The following is an 18,218-nucleotide window of genomic DNA, read 5'->3' as shown; positions in this document are numbered from 1 at the left end:
AGGGTTCTGGTGTGAAAAGACCCGCTGGGTTTTGTCCGCTGGGATTCTTTGTGGCTGACTCTCTGGCAAAAGAGCCTCATCGAAGCTAGTAGCATCTTCTGTACTGCCAGTGTCTTTAATACAGACCTACTAGTAAAAAGGAAGGCCATGGGTTTAGGTGTCTTGGATATGGGCCCTTTTGGAGATCAGGTTTCCAACCTACAGGCAAGAAAAGGGTAAAGTGGGGGGGAAGGGGGAACGGAAGAAGTCAAGTAAATTTGTCTAAATCAATTTGACAAACTCAGTCACCCTTTTTCAGTCTAACCTACCTCACAGCGTTGTTGTGTGGGAAATATCAGAAGCTATGAATGCTACAGTTCTAAGTTCCTTGGAGGAAGGGTGGGATAAAACTATATCATAAAAACCTATGTTACCTTTCTGCCTTGTAAAGGTCTGCAAGGTGGTCCACAAGGTGCCGAAGAATTAAAAAGACATTACAAACTTTTTAAAAAAATGTGAGCTTGGTGCTATGTGCCTTCAAGTCACTTCAGAATTATGGTGACCGTATGAAACGTCCTAGCATTAACAGCCTTGCACATTCCATGTTCTTATTATGTATGTCACACAGATTTGGACTTTCCTTTTGCATCTATTCACATCTCCAATTGGACATCCTTTCAGCATTAATCCAGTCCTGTCATTAAGAACAGCGCTATTCGTACTTGTTCTCAGCTCTTCCCCAGTAGCCAATGGCGTGCCATCCAACCTGTCTTCCAGCATTATATCGTTTTTCATTTTGGGTTGTATCTTCACAGGGTTTTCAAGGTAGAAGATGATCAGAAGTAGTTTACCATTGCCACCTTCTGCCCAGTACTAACCAGGGTTAGCTAAAGTGTCATTGTTGTCCGTGAAAGATCTTCCACCAGTACCGCCTTCCACTACTGCTGCTGCCCAGTAGCTATCCTCCCAGGATTCCTCCACTCCCATCACCATTGAAACGGTCAGTTCTCTTCTGCTGAGGTGACTGTTGATCCTTGAAGGGCTGGATTTATCTTAGTCTAATGTCTCAGCTTTGACCTTTCTGCCTTAAATGACTCTGCTAGGAGTTTAGACTCTTAACTAAGTCTGTGCTCCTGACAGTATTGCTCTTGGCCTCACTGCATGTGTCAAATCCCCTCATCACATTAAGAGATGCATCCACGATGGGGATCAGATTAAAAAAAAGTGTGTGTATCTCAATCTCTATCTCTGTCGCTGTCACTGTCTCTGTCTCTGTCTCGATCTCTCTACACACACTAGCAATTAAAAATAAACAAGAAGAAAGGTCTGTAGGGATACACCAGATGAAACAGAGAAATGGTCTGCTGTTGGTGAATGATCGAGGGGGATAGATGAATCTCCATGGGGAGGGAGGGATAGGATGATAGAATATCCTATGAAAAGGTGTAAACCTAAGTTACATTTTCTTAGTACATGGAAGTCAGAGCTTATAAAGGTATAACTCTGCTTAAGGTTGCACTGTAGGTATCCTAAACTTTGCAGGGTGGGCTGCCTGAGATTCAGGGCTAGCTACTTAAATTCTACATAGGCTGTGTGGCATAATGATGTGCCTTTTGAGAAGCTTATATGGCCCAGTGGCTAATGTACAACGTGTGATTCAGAGTTCGAATCTTATCTAAACTAGGGATTGATTGGGTAATTGACAGGTCAGGAGAATGATGTAAGCCACTTTGGGATCTGACTGGGGAGAAAAGTGGGAAATAAATATCTGAATAAACAAAAAAATTAAAATGGTTCCACATTGTTTTCTAATGCTATAATCATAATAATCCTATAGCATTGTTCATTGGATGACTTGTGCTGTCTGATTTCATTTTTATATTTTGTAAGCTACCTTGCATTTCAGCAAGAAAAGCAGTCTCTAAATGAAATAAATAAATGTTGACAAAAGAAAATAGGCTTGGTAGAAGCCCCCTTCTCTTGAAGTCAAACCAAATATCAATTACCCCCCACAGCAGAGGCACTGATTTTCAACAATCTGTATCTGACCCTTCCAGTAGAATGTTTGTGAAGATTCCATGATATCATGGCACCTCTAGGAGTGACTGTAATGGGATGGCTGACATGCTCTACGTGAACATAGCCTGTTTTTACCCTATTACGTAGCCAACTGGCTTGGAGGAGTATCCGGGAAATAGCTCCACAGCCTTTCTCTCCTCAAGGAAATCTCTGGCTCTGATCTTTGTCCCACAATGAAAATGTGTTCCTCTCTTGTAAAGAATATAACTGGTCTTGTAGTAATAAGCAATGGAATGAATTGGGAAGGAATCAGATGATAGAAGACCCTGGCTCTCTTCCACCCTGCTGCTGAGCATTGTCTTTTCTCTCCGTCCAAACCTGCCTTCCCCTCCCGTTTGTCTCTCACTTTCCAATATGTGACCTCATCTTTTTCTCCAGGAAGGGGGGGGGGAAGCAAGACAAACACCATCGGGGGCGGTAGGGTGGGACAGTCTGTGGGGATGGGGCCAAAGCTGAGTAAAGAGAAGTTTTTTGGGGGGAGGAATGGACTGACAGAGTATGGAAGAAGTCGGAGAGACAGGCAGGAATGAGGGTCAAAGGGGGCTTTGAGAGAGGGGAGGAAAGGTTAGGAAAGACTGACCAGGGTAGTCGGGTGTGGGTCAGACTTGGGGAGACCCAAATTTGAATCCCCACTCTGCCATGTAACTCACTGGGAAAGCACTGGCCAGTCTCTCTCTCTCTCTCTCTCTCTCTCTCTCTCTCTCTCTCTCTCTTTCTCAGCCTACCCCACAGGGTTGTCATGAGGATCAAAATGGTGGGGAACTCTGCTCTCAGCTCCTTCTATGAAGGGCGGAGCAAATATATATCAGATGATAATAATAGAAACATGGGATAGAGGAGCATTGAAGAAGTCTGCCTTCAGTGCGAGACGGTGTGGGTTGACGTTGGTCTGGGAGCAATGATCTGCGGAGGGGTCGGGCCAATCAACTCGTCCGTCTTTTGTCTCACCTCCTCCTCCTGCATCGTTAACATTTCCCTTCTTATCCCAGAGTGCATCATACTGGAATTCTACCCGGTACCAGGAACAGCAGGGTCAGGATCGTGGTTCAGTGGCAGAGCACCCGCTTGGCATGCAGAAGCTCCCAGGTTCAACCCCCAGCATCTCCAGGGAAAAGGATCAGGCTGTAAGGTGATGTGAAAGAGCTCCACTTGAGACCACAGAGAGGCCAGTCAAAGCATACAACACTCACATTGATAAGACCCGGGTCTGAGCCAGTATAAGGCAGCTTCTTGCGTTCAACGAAACGTGGCCAGAACAGCCACTTACTCCGTGATTCAAGACAATTCTCACGTTTCTGGTGGATTCCGTGCGTAGGCTTCACACAAGGAACTCAGCATGGGCACAAATGGCGGCAGGTGGCTTTAGCCCTCGAGAAGAAGCTGCCACCATTACTCCTGCTTTGGCAAATTAGCGCATACATTCAAAATCCATCAACATGTCCATCCAATGGCAGAGGAAGTGTGGGCACAGGGCATGCTTAACAATGAAACCACTCAAGACAGTTCTCACAGTGCCTGCTGCTGTTTGTGGTGGCGGCTTCACAGGTGGTATCACGCACAAAAACGGAAGCTCTAAGGCACATAAAATGACAGGTATGCCACATTGTAGGCAGAGAGAAGCAGTTTGGCGTAATAGTTAAAGTATTAAACTTAGAGGCAGATGACCTGCGTTGGAATTCCCATCTGGGTTGCAACACTTCCTGGGTGATCTTGGGGCAGTTGCTCTTGCCTACCTCAAAGGACTATTGTGAAGGGGGGGGGGATAACCTAACCCCATGTGTGTATGTATATGTAGACCGTGTGGGAAAAGTAAAGGATGAATGTTTCAGTGCTCCTTCATGGAGAAAAATGTAAACATTTGGGTGTACATAGAAAACTAGCACGTCCAGGTGAAGTGCTGATCCTAGGCATGCTGTTTTTCTAGATGCAGGGAGATTTTTTTTCATAAGGAAGCATTAAAACTAACTTGCTTCCCCTGCCCTGAAGAGATGCCATCTGGGAACAGCATTACTTTTGCATTCTGCTGGCTCATTGATCTTCTAGATGCATTTTGTGGAAGTGGACAGCATTTTCCAAAGAGAGAAAGAGAGATTTGAAGAGCTTGGGCGATGGGCTGGTTTCCCTGCAAAATATTGCTTGTGAATGTAGGTACAAAATCCGCGTGTAAATGGTACTCTTATTTTTGGGAAGTCAACATATGAGCCAGTGCTGTATAATGGTTAGAGTATCAGTATATCTCGGTGGGTCAAATCCTTTCTCATTCATCTAAGGGTGACTTTAGATGAATCGCTCTTTCCCCTGGTCGAACCTGCCTCACAGAGTTTCTGTGAGGATAAAATGGGGAGAGACAAATTACGAACATTTTAATCTCTTTGGCGGAATAACAAGAAAAAGTGTTATTGATACATATCTATTTTGTTAGGGTAGCTGAAGGACTTCCTGTTCCCTTTTAAATCTACCCCATTCATGACCAGAAGCAGGGACTTCTTGGTTGTTGCACCAAGTCCCCGGAACATTTTTCCCCAGGAGGCAGGCAAAGACCTTTTATGCACACTGGTGTTTGTCTAAAAGCTGCTTTTTCCTCCTTTTGGGTTTGTGATATTCACTATTGACTGCACTGTGAGCCAGAAGTATGCTGGTTCAAACCTCCCTTCCATTCTTTCTCTCCAAACTTCTCTAAAACAATCCTGTCGTACCTCGCCAGGCAGTTTTAAAGCCGATTATGTGAAACCTTGAAAATGCTGAACACATGCTGAGGGTTGTGCATTGTGGAGTATTTTTATTGTGATTTTGTAGACCCCCCCCCCTTTCAGTTTTATCCCTACTTCTTCTTAGTGATATATTTTTTTCTCCTTCCAACTGTTTGCATGCTCAGGGCAAATAGGGATTTGATGGGGGAAAAGGAGGTTAAAACAATTATAATAAATAACCACGGGTGGCTATGAAGAAGGCTGTTCTGGAAAAGAGTTGTGGCACAGGGACGCAGCCCCCAGGCTCTTCTGGCATCTCCAGGGATCTCTGGTAGCAGGAACCTGGAAAGCTGCTGCCAATCCGAGGACACTAGACTGAGCTGGAAAGACCAATAAGCAGCTTGCAGGCAGAACACAGGTTCAATCCCAGGCCAATCTTTGATTGCCTGAGACCCCAATGAGCTCTTACCAGCTAGAGGAGAGAGGTTCATATGTTCCCCCGACTACTGTTGCTTTGGAAGGGGCTGTAGCTCAGTCTCTCTACACAAGACATCTGGTGAAAGATCTTACACTTGTTCTCCCATTGTGAATACACACGCACTGCTAGGGAGACAGAGTACACTCGAATATAAGACCACGCAGAGAGGAAGTCACTTGAGCGTCCCCGTGTAAGACGTCTTGTGTCGAGAGACTCTCAGTGGCAAAGCATCTTGCATGCATTACCGGATACCTGGTTCAGTCCCAGGTATCTTCAGTGACAGGATTTCAGAGAAGCAGGCATTGAAATATCCCTGAAGGACCTCCCCCCACCCAACACCAAAAGAGAATGGGTGGCCTGATTTGTTATAAGAGAGATTCATAGGTGAGCAGTTCTAAAAGCAATGTGTTGGGGATGGGGGGGGGGGTGAAAACACTGGCTTTTGCATGTAGGGCGTCCCGGGTTCTAGTCCTTTTCCCCTCACTGGAGAGCTAGACAGAGACAATGCTACAGCAGACGACTCAAGCAGAGAGAAGGGTCCACCGAAAGCAAGCCAAGGGCTACCACAGCCAAGGGGATGCGCTGCCCCAGAGAGACAGAGCAGGCCAAAAAGGGAAAATGTGGAAGGCAGAGGTGAAGGGGGGGGGGCGGCTCTAGAGGCCTCTGCGAGTGCCAAGATGCTTATCGGCGATTCCCATTATGATCTCATGGTGCTGGTGTGTGTTTGTCTTCCAAAGCAGGGAGCAAAGGAGCGTGTGTGTGTGTGTGTGTGAGTGTGTGTGTGTGATGCACACAGGCTAGCTCACACCCCAGCAGCGCCCGGAGCCAAAAGTCCCGCGGCCAGCCCGCTCTCGCCTCCTCTCCAGGGCAGGAGCAGACCAGCGCCGCGCTCACACGCCGACGGAGCCCCAGAGCGAGAGGCGGGCGGCGGGCGACTGTGGATCCGCGCATCCTTCGCAGTCGGGCGCCGGGGGACAAGTAAGCCGTGCGCGGCGCTGGGCGGGCGGCCTCGGGCTCCCGAGAAACGCGGAAGGGTCGTTTGTTGAGGCCATTCAGAGGCTGGGAAAGAGAGGCAGAAAAGAAGCCGAGAAGTCCGATCAAGGCTGTCCTTTGCTAGATTGCAATGTTGGAACTATGGGGGAATGAATGGGGAGAGAAAGAACGGGCGGAGTAGGGCGGCTTCCCGTTACAACGCTTGGCTGTAGGTTCTCTGAGCGGGCAAAAAGAACTCGGGGAACTCACTGCCACAAGATTTTGGCGGTGGGGAAAAATCCTAAATAAATAAATAAAAGATTTTGGCGGTGGCAGCTGGCTTTAGATAGTTAGGGGGTGTTTGTGACTGTGAGCTGGACAGTCATGTAGGACAACGCCATCGAGGGCTGTTAGCTGTGATACCTAAATGGAACTTCCATGATCAGAAGCAGTCTACCTCTAAATGCTGGTGGTTGGGGGAACAAGGAACTGAGACATCCAGGTCTTATTCTGGAGTGTCTAGAGGCATCTGGCTGTCTGCTTATTAGGATGTTGGACTAGATGTGGGCCAGACCCGTATCACTCTCTTTAGCTTCTTAAATTAAAATAATTAAATTAAATTAAAATAATTTAAGATGGGTAGGGAGAGAGAGAGAGAGAGAGAGAGAGAGTGCACATGTGAAAGAACCAGAAGGAAATAATCTGGGGGGAATGAATAGATGAGATAGAGAGATTTGAAAGAGGGATGAGACAGTTCTTGTTTGGGAAGAAAGCTGGATAGACTGACAGGAGGCAGAAACTGTTCTTCCAGGAAGAGTGAAATATATCAGCAAAAAAGATCGGTATCTGAGGGAGAGAAGACTGTCTGGAGATGGGCGGGGGACAGATCTGTCAGCAAGGTGATTGATGGGTAATTAGATAAAGAAGATGTATGTGTGGAAAAAGACAAACATCATAAATGATGTTTGTCTTTTTCCACACATACATCTTCTTTATCTAATAATATCATAAATGACGCAGATAAAAAGCAGCCGAGAGGTTTTATTTTATTTACTTCATTTATACCCTGCCTTTCTCCCCAGTGGGGAGCCAAACTAGCTAACATCATCCTCCTCTCCTACATTTTAACTTCACAACAACCCTGCGAGGTAGACTCAGCTCTGAGAGAGAACGACTGCCCTAAGATCACCCAAGTGCAGTTTATGACAGGTGGAGATTTGAACTCAGATCTCCCTGGTCCTAGTGCAGCACTCTAACCACTGGCTTCTACCACAGCCCTTCAAGGTAGGTCAGGCTGAAGGAGAGTGACTGGCTTAAGGACAGCAAGTGTCCACCTCACCCCACTCTCCATCTGACGTGCTAACCACTACTCCACATTGTTCCTCTCTAGATAAAAAAGCTATTCTACCCAGAGGTGACCACAAGCTTCTCCAGGCCACATCAGATGGGCGGCAGAGATATTTAGGAGCAGGCTGGTCAAAGAGGGGTGGATGAATGCATAATGAATGAATGTGTTGAATACATACCACGAGAGATCGATCTGTATTTCTCTATGCCAAGAGGGAAGGGAAGGGAGCTGTTCCTATTGGCAACAGAGGATAGGACTCAAAACAATGGCTTTAAACTACAAGTGGGACGGTACCAGCTGGACATCAGGAAAAACGTCTTCTCATTCAGAGTAATCCAGCAGGGGAATCGGCTGCCTAGGGCTGTGGTGGGTTCTCCCTCATTGGCAGTCTTCAAGGAGCAGCTGGATGAATACTTGTCAGGGATGCTTTAGGCTGTTCCTGCATTGGGCAGGGGGTTGGACTAGATAGTGTGTAAGGCTCCTTCCACTCTATGAGTCTGATTTTATGATCTATAATGCCATGACCCTGGAAAATCTCAGGCCAATTTTGCTATGGAACGAGATGAATTCGACAGGCATGAATCTCTCGTGATCTGCCACAGACTGCCGAAGTAGCCTTGTTTGTATTACTGTATCTGGTTGATGGATGGGGGAAAAAGCAACGAGTGGAGATGATTAGAAAGTGCCCAGCCAGTAGCTTTCCCTCTCCCATTTAGGTGGGGAATCAAGGAGTGTTATGAGTAATCGATCTGTGTGCCTCCCAAAGAATCTGTTGTTTTCTCTGCCTCTTGTGGATTGGGCACTCCGCTGTCTCTTGCCCCCAAGTGAAGAATTTAGAGGCTTCTGACCAGGAGAGAGACATGAGAGATTTTGAGAGGATCCAAGAGAACGTTTGGAGAAGGGCAGGGGGAAAGCTCAGGGAAATTCCACACATCTCTTGCAGTGGACGGGCAGCGCAAACAATAACAATAACAACAATAACAATAATGGTTTCAAGCTGCAACCTGTAAAATAGGATGCCGACAAGTTATTTCTAAATGAATGTAAGGTGTGTGTAGGGGCAGAAGCTGTATCAGGATGTTTGCCTTGGGAGAGGCTGTGTTGTAGGAGGGCTATTGTATTTATGAAGGCGGCGGGGTGGGGGGTGGTTTGTCACCTTTATCCACCACTTGTAGAAACATCTCGTTGGCTGTTGGAAAGCAGAGTTCTGATCCAATCCAGAAATTCTCTTATTTTGGAGGAGAGGTGTATCAGTGGCTGTGTTAGCTAAATAGAACCTCCAGGTTCAGAGACAGTGTACCTTTCAATACCAGAACAAGCGACAGAGCTTATGAACTATACTGGAGGTATCTGACTGGCCACTGTTGGAAATGGGTTCAGTGAATTCTTCGCTTGTCTTACTTTTATTCCTCCTCCCCCTTTCTCCAAGGAGCTCAGAGTAGCACACGTGTCTCCTCTCCTTCATTTTGTTTTCACAACAACCCTGTGAGTTGGTTTAGTTTAAAAGAGTCACTCAGTGACTTTTAGGGCAAAGTGGGCGTGAAAATGCAGATCTCCACAAACATAACCCAGTACACTAAGCACCACTGTATTCTAGTTGCCCAGCAGTGCAGATTTTATTGAGGATCAGCCAGGTGTAAGAATGTCTGTTAACTATGAAAACTCAATAGAACCTCCCTTTTCAGAGGCAGTGTCCCTTTAAATGCCAGTTGCTGGAGACATAATAGGGAAGGGCACTAGAACAGCCTCAGCTGGGAACAGGATGCTTGACTTGATTGGTCCTGCCATGCAATTCTTACATCAGCCACTAGGGTGCAGGGTTTGAACAGCCGGGAATCTTGTTTCAAGACTGCTCAGCTGTGAAGCTTCCTGGGTGGCCTGTAACAAGTAGCTCAGCCTAACCAACTTCACATGATTGCTGTGAGCTACAACAGTAGATCCTCCAGTTCACAGGAAGGAAATCTGTTAATGATCATTGGCTACAATACTGAAACAGAGCATCCATGCTCAAAGGCAGTCTACCCCTGGATACCAGCTGATGGGGGCCACAGCAAGGAGAGGACTGTTCATGCCCTCGTGAGCTTCCATGAGGCATCTGGCCAAACACAGTGGAGGATTCTGGACAAGATGGACTCTTGGCCTGATCCAGAAGGGTTCATCTTACGTTCCCTGGACTCCATGGAGGGAAGATTGAATATATGGGGGATGGAATATGTTCTAGGTGTGACTCATAACTAACAGTAGATCAATAGAGGGTTTTCAAGGGAATGTCGGATGGCCATTTGCTGAGGAGGGAGGGGAGGGTAATTTCTGGTACAAGAGATCCTGTTTATGGCTTAGCTTTTGAAGCAGGAAAAGTATATTGAGATTGGCAAAGAGAAAGGAGACTCTCGCCAAGTTCTGCTGTCCAGGTTAAACAAGGATAAAGTATCTTAAGGATATATGGGCAAGCTTTCTAATTGATATTATTTTTATTAATTTGTTTACTTATTTTGTTGGCTTGATTTATACCCCACCTTTCTCTCCAATGGGGACCCAAAGCGGCGTACATCATTCTCTCTTATCCTCACAACAGCCCTGTGAGGTAGGTTAGAGAGTGTGACTGGCCCATGGTCACCCAGCAAGCTTCCATGGCAGAGCAGAGATTTGAATGTGGGTCTTCCTGATCTAGTCTCACACTCGAACCACTGAGAAGGGTATAACTAAGAACCAAACTAGATAATATGGTGCCCCCCATGGATGCCCAGCTATTTTGTAGAAGAGAGTTCCCACTGGGGAACTCCTTTTGAAAGTGCCACAAGGGCCCAATCCTGGTCAGTTGGCAATTGGGTTGTCAGGTCCCCTTACTCTCCCAGCAGGAGGGGGGATACCCAGCACTCACCTTTTCTGACGTTTTCTGGAGAGTGGTATCATCGTGCAGGGGCTGGGAGCACTTCTGCACTTCGTAACAGGCTGACTTGAGCCCATTTGGGGCTCGAACTGGCCCACTGTGAAGTGCGGGAGCATTCCTGGGGCAGCCTGTTCCCCCCCCCCCCCGTCGGCCAGGTGAATGGTGGAGGGGGGACAGAGAGTAGGAGCTGGAGCGGGGGATCCCGTGCCCCCACCAGAGGATCTGGGATCCCTTGTTGGTGATCCTTAAGGGGGCTAAAGCATGTACAACACACATTATCCAGATCTGGATCTCCACTTGTCAGTTTTGGAGGCAGAAAGCAGCCATGGGGTCCCTGGTATGAATTGGGACTGCGGTACCAAGGAAAGGGTGATGGGATAACTCCCCACCCTACAGTTTTCCTAATGGGAAATACCTTCCCTTTGAGGTACTGGAAGTGAAAAAAAAACCCATGTACCTTGAAAACTGTTTATTTTTGGCCCTACAAGGTAAAGCTTACTGAAATGAATTAGTTTTCCTGAAAAGGTTAAAGTAGCTTAGTCTTTGGATTGATTAATTAATTAACATAGCTCCTTTCCGTCCAGTGCTGCTTTCCTCCCTTGAAATTGAAATCTCAGTGGCTGCATTATGTAAAATGAAAAGCCATTCTAGATGGATCATTGAACTATATGTAGCACACAGTTCTACCCTGAGGCTCCAGCATAATCTGCCCTGGCTGCCTGCTCGTTTCCAGGAGCAATCCAAAGTGCCATTTCTGTCTTTTGGGCTCCAAGCCAAAACAAGGCTTGTAACTGTGGGTTTCCATCTTTTTGGAAACTAGTTTCATGGTTGGCTTCTAGCCTCAGAACTGTTTGGTGAGTATCATTGTAGGCTTCTGTTCTGAATGTTGCTTTATGCACAGAGGTTGTTTTATTGGAGATTATTTATTTATTTAAACTATTTGTATGCGGCCTTTCTACTCAAACAGGGTCCCCAAGGCAGCAAACATTATAATATTAAAACATTTAAAACATTAACATTAAATGTAAAACAGGGTTTTAAATAGCATAAAGGTGATACAATAAAAACACACAACACCAAGCACGGGGAGGAGGGCCAGTAACAGTTATTCTTGTGTGTGCATTTTAAATTTGAGTTTATGGCAGTGTTTTAATATTGTATTGTTTCAATGTTTATTTAGTGTTTTAATGTTCACCACCCTGGGGGACCTGTTTTGGGTGGAAAGGTGGCATACAAATGTTTTAAATAAATAAAATAGTTGTTTTTAACCTTATAAGCTACCTTGAGCAAGTTTCTAGCGAGGCAGCATTCAAATTTTCTAAATAAAAACATTATTTATCATAAAGGAAGACAGTTCCCCTAAAAACAGATATGCACAAAAGTGTTTTTTTATGGAATATAACTGTGCATACAAAAGTTATTGTACAAGAGTTACACACAAAAGGGTTTTGGGTACATAACTGTAACTTATTTACACATTTAAGATGGCCCCTCTTTTGTTTGACAGTTCACGGAGAAAGAAAAACTAGGCTTCCTTTCAGGTGGATAGGGTAATAGTTGGGATAGGGTTGGCAGCTGCCCGCTGATGGCAACAAACAACCCCTTGCTACTGTACTCCTCATTCTGCAGCCGATTGATTCAATGACGGGAGAAACAAATGAGGGGGTGGCGGTGCTGATGCCATTATGGCATTTCCAGGAGAAAAACCACCATGACACTCAAGTAGGGTTACCGGGTCCCCTTAACCAGGGCTTTTTTTCAGCTGGAACGTGGTGGAACGGAAAATGGTCACATGGCTGGTGGCCCCGCCCCCTGATCGCCAGACAGAGGGCAGTTGAGATTGCCTTCCGCACCGCTGAGCGGCGCAGAGGGCAATCTAAACTCCCCTCTGTCTGGAGATCAGGGGGCGGGGCCACCAGCCATGTGACCATTTTCTCCGAGGGCAACCCACTGAGTTCCACCACCTCTTTTCCCAGAAAAAAAGCCCTGCCCTTAACCTCCCAGCGAAGGTTACTTGTGTTGAGCCCATGATCCTCTTCTGATGCTTGCATGATAATGTCAGTTCTGGGAAGTGCTATTATCACGTTGTCCATGGCATGGGGCTAATTCCGGCCTGTTTGGGGCCAAAATGGGCCCCAGTGAAGTGTGGGAGTATGCCCGTGACTGGCGTGACAACATCACTTTAGGAAGTGATTCCAGGCTGGGAAATTCCTGGAGATTTAAGGTGTAGAGCTAGGGTTGCCAGTCCCCTGCTGGGGGCAGGGGATCCGCCGTTCTCACCCCCACCCCACCCCTGCTTACCTGGCTGGTGTGAGGGGGTAGCACTCCCCCTGGGGCATGCTCCCTGGGCATGCTCCCATGCACTGCAGCAGTCTGATTTGGCCCATGGCCAGCGTGATGACATCACTTCCATGCACAAGGAGACCACCACAGGTAAGTGCCAGGTCTCCAGCCTCCCACTGGGAAGGTAAGGGGACCTGACAACCCTAGGTGGAGCCTAGAGAGTAACCTCAGTGGGGTATAATACCACAGAGTCTGCCTTCCAAAGTAGCCACTTTCTCCAGGGGTACTGATCTCTGTGGCCTGGAGATAAGCAGCAGTTCTGGGAGATATCCAGCCACCACCTGGAGGTTGGCAACCCTAGATGCCCGACATCAAACCTGAAACTTTTTGCATGCCATCCGATGCTCCATCACAGAACTGCGGCCATAGTCGCAGGCTAAAATTCTAGTGCGATGCGTGCGTGCATCTCACAGTTACACATTTATGTTTTGGAATTCCACAATGCCTTGATATGGCCCGACCCCAAGCCATCTGACTTCTATTTGGAATTTGGGGATGGTCCCCGCAGACTACTGCAGAAGCCTCCAATTATTGTTGGTCGGATGCATTTCCAACTGCCAAATGGCACCTAAGGGCATATTGATGCAATGCTGCGTGTAGTGGGACTTGGCTTCTGAGCAACACACATGACGCCATGCGCAACTGGTTTCAGTCATTCCCTCTCCTTAGGGAACTCCATAGCCAGAGTGGGCTAGGAAAGCAGGTAGAGAGGGAATGAGAGAGGGAATGGTCAATGTCCTGGCCAAACTACAGTTCCCAGGATTCTTTGGGGAAATCTATGGCCTGCTTACAGAACCGTTTACTGATTTAGAGAAAATGTGCTCAGTGTGGCCATTTGGAAGGAATCAGAACCTTGCAATGGCCCTGTGTTGCCAGGGAATGGATAGATTTGAGAGGCTCTTGGCAGGCTTGAATTGGTCCTGGTAACCATAGACACCATATATCCCCTAAAAGTATGCTGGATTTTGACTAGGGCCGATTCCAGATGACTAACCTTAAGGCGCTTCATGCCGCCCTCTTCCGGATCGCGACGGGGAAAATGCGAAACATCGCGTTTCCTCACGTGAGTTTTGCGCGTCGTCGCGCAAAACTCGCGTGAGGAAACGCGATATTTCGCATTTTCCCCATCGCGATCCGGAAGAGGGTGGCATGAAGCGCCTTAAGGTTAGTCATCTGGAATCGGCCTAGGAAAGGGAAGGTTTAAATTCACTGCACCATGGAAGTCCCATGGTTCAGTGGTAGAACATGTGCTTTGTAAGCAAAAGGCTCCAGGTTCAATTCCCGGCATTTCTAGAGGAAAGGATCATGTAATGGGTGATGTGAAAGCCCTAAAACTTGAGAGCTGCCAATCAGAGCAGAAGATACTGACCTTGATAGATAGGGATACCAGAATCCTCGTATCCCTTCTTGTTCCTCGTATCCCTTTCCCCACCCCCAGTCCTTGCCAAGCACCGTAGTCCCATCAAGCAAGAGGCAGTGGTGTGCAGCTGGCTAGAGCTTTGGACTTTTGCCAAGAAGACCTGAATTCAGATCCCTTGGCAAACACAAGCTTTCCAACCCACCCATCCAGAGATAATAGGACATACAGGCCTGAGTGGGTGAGTAGGGGACCTTGGGTTTCCACCTCCGGGTTGGGAAATTCCTGGAGATTTGGTGATTGAGCTGGGAGAGGGTGGGGTGGAGGTTAGGGAAGGGAAGAGAGGGAGCTCAGCAGGGACGCGATGCCACAGAGCTCTGAAGCTGCCCTTTCCTCCAGGGGCACTGACCTCGTTAGTCTGGAGATCTGTTGAAATTCCAGGAGAATTCCAGGCCCCACCTGGAAGTTGGCACCCAAAAGGAAGGGCTTGGTAGGCCCGAGGGGAGATGCAGGCATAAGAGGGCACCTACAGGGGATGACCCAGTGATTCAGATATAAGATTTCCTTCCTACTGGTGGTGGCTGGAGATCTCCTGGAAGTACAACTGATCTCCAGGTGACAGTTCACCTGGAGAAAATGGCTGCCTTGGAAGGTGGACTCTAGCATTAAAGCCTGCTGAGGCCCCTTCCTTCCCCAAATCCTGCCCTCCTCAGGATCCACCCCTTTCTGAACAAATGGAGAGAGAACTTGACTTGGAGGAGGAAATCAGTGTGCAGAAAACTTAAACATCCCCTCCTATCCACTGATTCACCCTCTGAATGCTGCCCACCCTGCCCCATCGATGTCTTAGAGAGCCAGTTTGGTGTAGTGGTTAAGCGCGTGGGACTCTAATCTGGAGAGCCGGGTTTGATTCCCCACTCCTCTGCTTGAAGCCAGCTGGGTGACCTTGGGTCAGTCACAGCTTCTAGGAGGTCTCTCAGCCTCACCCACCTCACAGGGTGATTATTGTTGTGGGGATAACATACTTTGTAAACCGCTCTGAGTGGGTGTTAAGTTGTCCTGAAGGGCGGTATATAAATCGAATGTTGTTGTTACTACTACAAGGGAAACATAAGAGATGGCAGCTCCAAGTTTTCTTCACAGTGTCCAGTTTGCTGTGCTCTGAGACAGGTTGACCTTGGGGCCGGGTGTTATCTGTCAGGCCCTCTGCCTTCCTTACAGGGTTATGGTGTAGATAAAATGGTATAAAATGTCCCCAGTGCCTTGGAGGAAGAGAGAGAGACATATAAACAATAGCTAATTTGATCTTAAATTCATAGGACAGGTTCAAATGTAAGGTCCACTTTCAGTGTCATGTATGGAAATCGTTCAAGGCATCCCAGGCAAAAAGATTTGTGCTTTAACCCCAAAGCCAGCATGTTCCGATAGTGTATGGAAGAAAAAAAATCAACGTGATTGGGGAAAAGGGGGTCAGCAGAGTCCTGAATTCTAATTCTGCCCAGGGTGGGGTATCACTGTTAGGTCCACCTTGCTTCTTAACCTCATCAGATCTGGGCCAAATCCACATGCAGTCACCATCCGCTTATCTTGCGCAGTCATGGCAGTTGGGTTCATTCCTCTACCATGCTGTGCATCATCACATTCACCCTCCCAGTGCGTCTTTGTGGCGCAATCAGTTCTGCACACGCCACTGAGTAAAGCGTTCTAGTGGGCGGTTCCCTCCTCTGTCGTCAGTGTTGACGGTGCACGTCACTTCTTTTTTTTTAAAAAAAGGTTAATTTTGCGCTATACCAATATTCCGACTCTTATGTAGGCAGAGCCAGGGAAAAGCCAGAGTATTTATAGGGGGGAACCAGGTTCCATTCAAAGCCAAGAGCGGAAGATAAAGGACCATGGTAAGATGGTAAGATAAAGGACCATCATCTGTTTCTTTTCCCGTGCAAACCGCTGCTCTCTGAAGTAGGTTTTGCGGTATACTGACCTTACTTTATTGTGGAAATGCGCTATGAAAGCCCTTTTTTTTAAAAAAGGGCCAGGCAAAAACAGATTTCCACCATTATCACATGGTACGGAAAGGAGGCGCAATTGTGGTGTGGTGATGGCAGGGAACACGTGGAATGGGAAAGCATGTGAGTATCTGCTTGAACAGCACCACGGTTGCGAAAAAGGCGCGGAAACAAAAAGGAAGTGCGGATTCGGCCCTGGGGTCCAACCAATTTTGGAAAAGGTAGGCTGAAAGGATCTGGGCTTTGAGTGAGAGCCAGAGCAGATGGGAGGGTGCGGGGCGGAGGAGAAGGGCAATTGGACATAAGAGGCCTCTTGTGTGTGCCTTCAGGACATCAGTCCGATCCGTTTGCTTCCCTCGGAAACAGGCCCTGAAAGAACCTTTCTCTGCAGAGATTGCTGTGTTTGGAACTGATTCTCAACCAGCTAGAGAGGCTGCTTTGAAGGTGGAGTGTAATTACAGGGGAAGTTTGGATGGGGGAGGAGGAGGAGACCTTCCCTTCAGCATCAGAAAGAGAGGCCGAGTCCCAGAACATTTGTGTGCTTCATGTGAATGAAGGCTGGAAGTTATTTTCAACGGCAGGTTTCAGGCCCCACCACCCTATAAAGGAAGCAATTAAAACAATGCACATAGGAACACAGAGGGAGTGCTTTTCCTTCGTAATACAAGTTGTGTTGCTGATGCTGGATCAGACCAAGGGTCGGTCTAGTGCAGCATTATTTCCCATGCAGGAAAGACATCAAAGCAAGGCACAGATGCCCAAACTCCTCTGGTTGCTTACTCCTCTGGTACTCAGAGGAGAGGTACACTGCTGCAGGACATGGGGGCTCCATTTGGCTGTCATCAGGGCTTTTTTTCTGGGAAAAGAGGTGATGGAACTCAGTGGGTTGCCCTCAGAGAAAATGGTCACATGGCTGGTGGCCCCGCCCCCTGATCTCCAGACAGAGGGGAGTTGTGATTGCCCCCTCTGTCTGGAGATCAGGGGGCGGGGCCACCAGCCATGTGACCGTTTTCAAGAGGTTCCGGAACTCCGTTCCCCCGCGTTCCCCCTGAAAAAAGCCCTGGCTGTCATGGTAAACAATCAAGAGATCTGTCCTTTGGGAATTTATCACTTTTAAAAATCCATCTGTCTTGCAGAAACAAATCTTGTAGCGTTTTGAAATCACGATACAAATCACACACACACATCCTTACAACATATATATTCCACCCTTACAACAACTCTGGGAAGTTGGACAGGCTGAAAGTGTGTGTTTGCCTCAAAGTCAACCAGTGACCTTCATAGTCGCATGAGGATTTGAACCTGAGTTTTCCACTTCCTAATTTAACATTCTAACCACTTGACCAGACTGGTTTTCGGTCTGCTGTTGGCCCCTTTTTTGTTTTTAATAGACATCAGACAGGAAGGGATTCAACAGGTGCCATGTTCTCAGACTGAAGATTCCCTGATGGGAAAAGCTGTACCTGTAGAATTCCTGCCTGGCTGGCAGCTGCAGATGTTAGAAGAGAAATAGAAAGTAACAACTTTGAAAAATCAGCCAACAATCCTGTTGGTTTTGTGGGATGCCGCTCACAAAAACTAACCTACCTTACAGAGTTGTTGTGAGGGAAACATGTAGGAGAGGAGGCTGTTGTTGACTGTCCTGAGTTCCTAAAAGGAAGGTTGGGATTAAAATGTAGCAAACAAAATGAGTAAAAGTAAATGGATAGAGGACAACTGAGTGTGAATACAGTTACTAGGCTCCAAGACTGGGTTGGCCATTTTTCAACCAGCCACTGCAGCTGTGCCCTTAAAATCAGCTGCAGGTACTGCATTTACCACCATCCTATCATCACGTTCAAGCCCGGCTTAATGTGGAAATCAGTCCCACTGAAAGCAGCGAGGCGTACTGCAGAGTAAACTTTTTGGGGCTCTGCGTTTTCAATTTTCACAGAAAGGCCAAGCTTTGCCAACTGCGGCCTTCTCCCATCCCTGAACTTCTGTGGTGGAAAAATAAAATAATAAAAGCCAGGGTGAAATTGTCAGCGCTAAATGACTGTTAAGGATACAGGAGCCATCTTGGAATCTGGCAGTCTG

General features: G+C 47.3%; 1 protein-coding gene across 3 annotated transcripts in view; it reads left to right on the top strand.

Moving 5' to 3' along the window:
- Window positions 1–6,141: 6,141 nt before the first annotated feature.
- Window positions 6,142–18,218, top strand: part of TNXB (tenascin XB) — a 137,101-nt gene continuing 125,024 nt past the window's right edge. For all 3 annotated transcript variants that reach the window (XM_054978894.1, XM_054978895.1, XM_054978893.1), the window contains exon 1: window positions 6,142–6,204. The gene's annotated coding sequence lies outside the window, so the exon portion shown is untranslated. The remainder of the gene's footprint in view (window positions 6,205–18,218) is intronic.

This window comes from Eublepharis macularius, chromosome 4 (genome assembly GCF_028583425.1).
Source record: "Eublepharis macularius isolate TG4126 chromosome 4, MPM_Emac_v1.0, whole genome shotgun sequence".
NCBI classification, from domain to species: Eukaryota; Metazoa; Chordata; class Lepidosauria; order Squamata; family Eublepharidae; genus Eublepharis; species Eublepharis macularius.
This window is presented reverse-complemented; position numbering and strand designations above follow the sequence as displayed.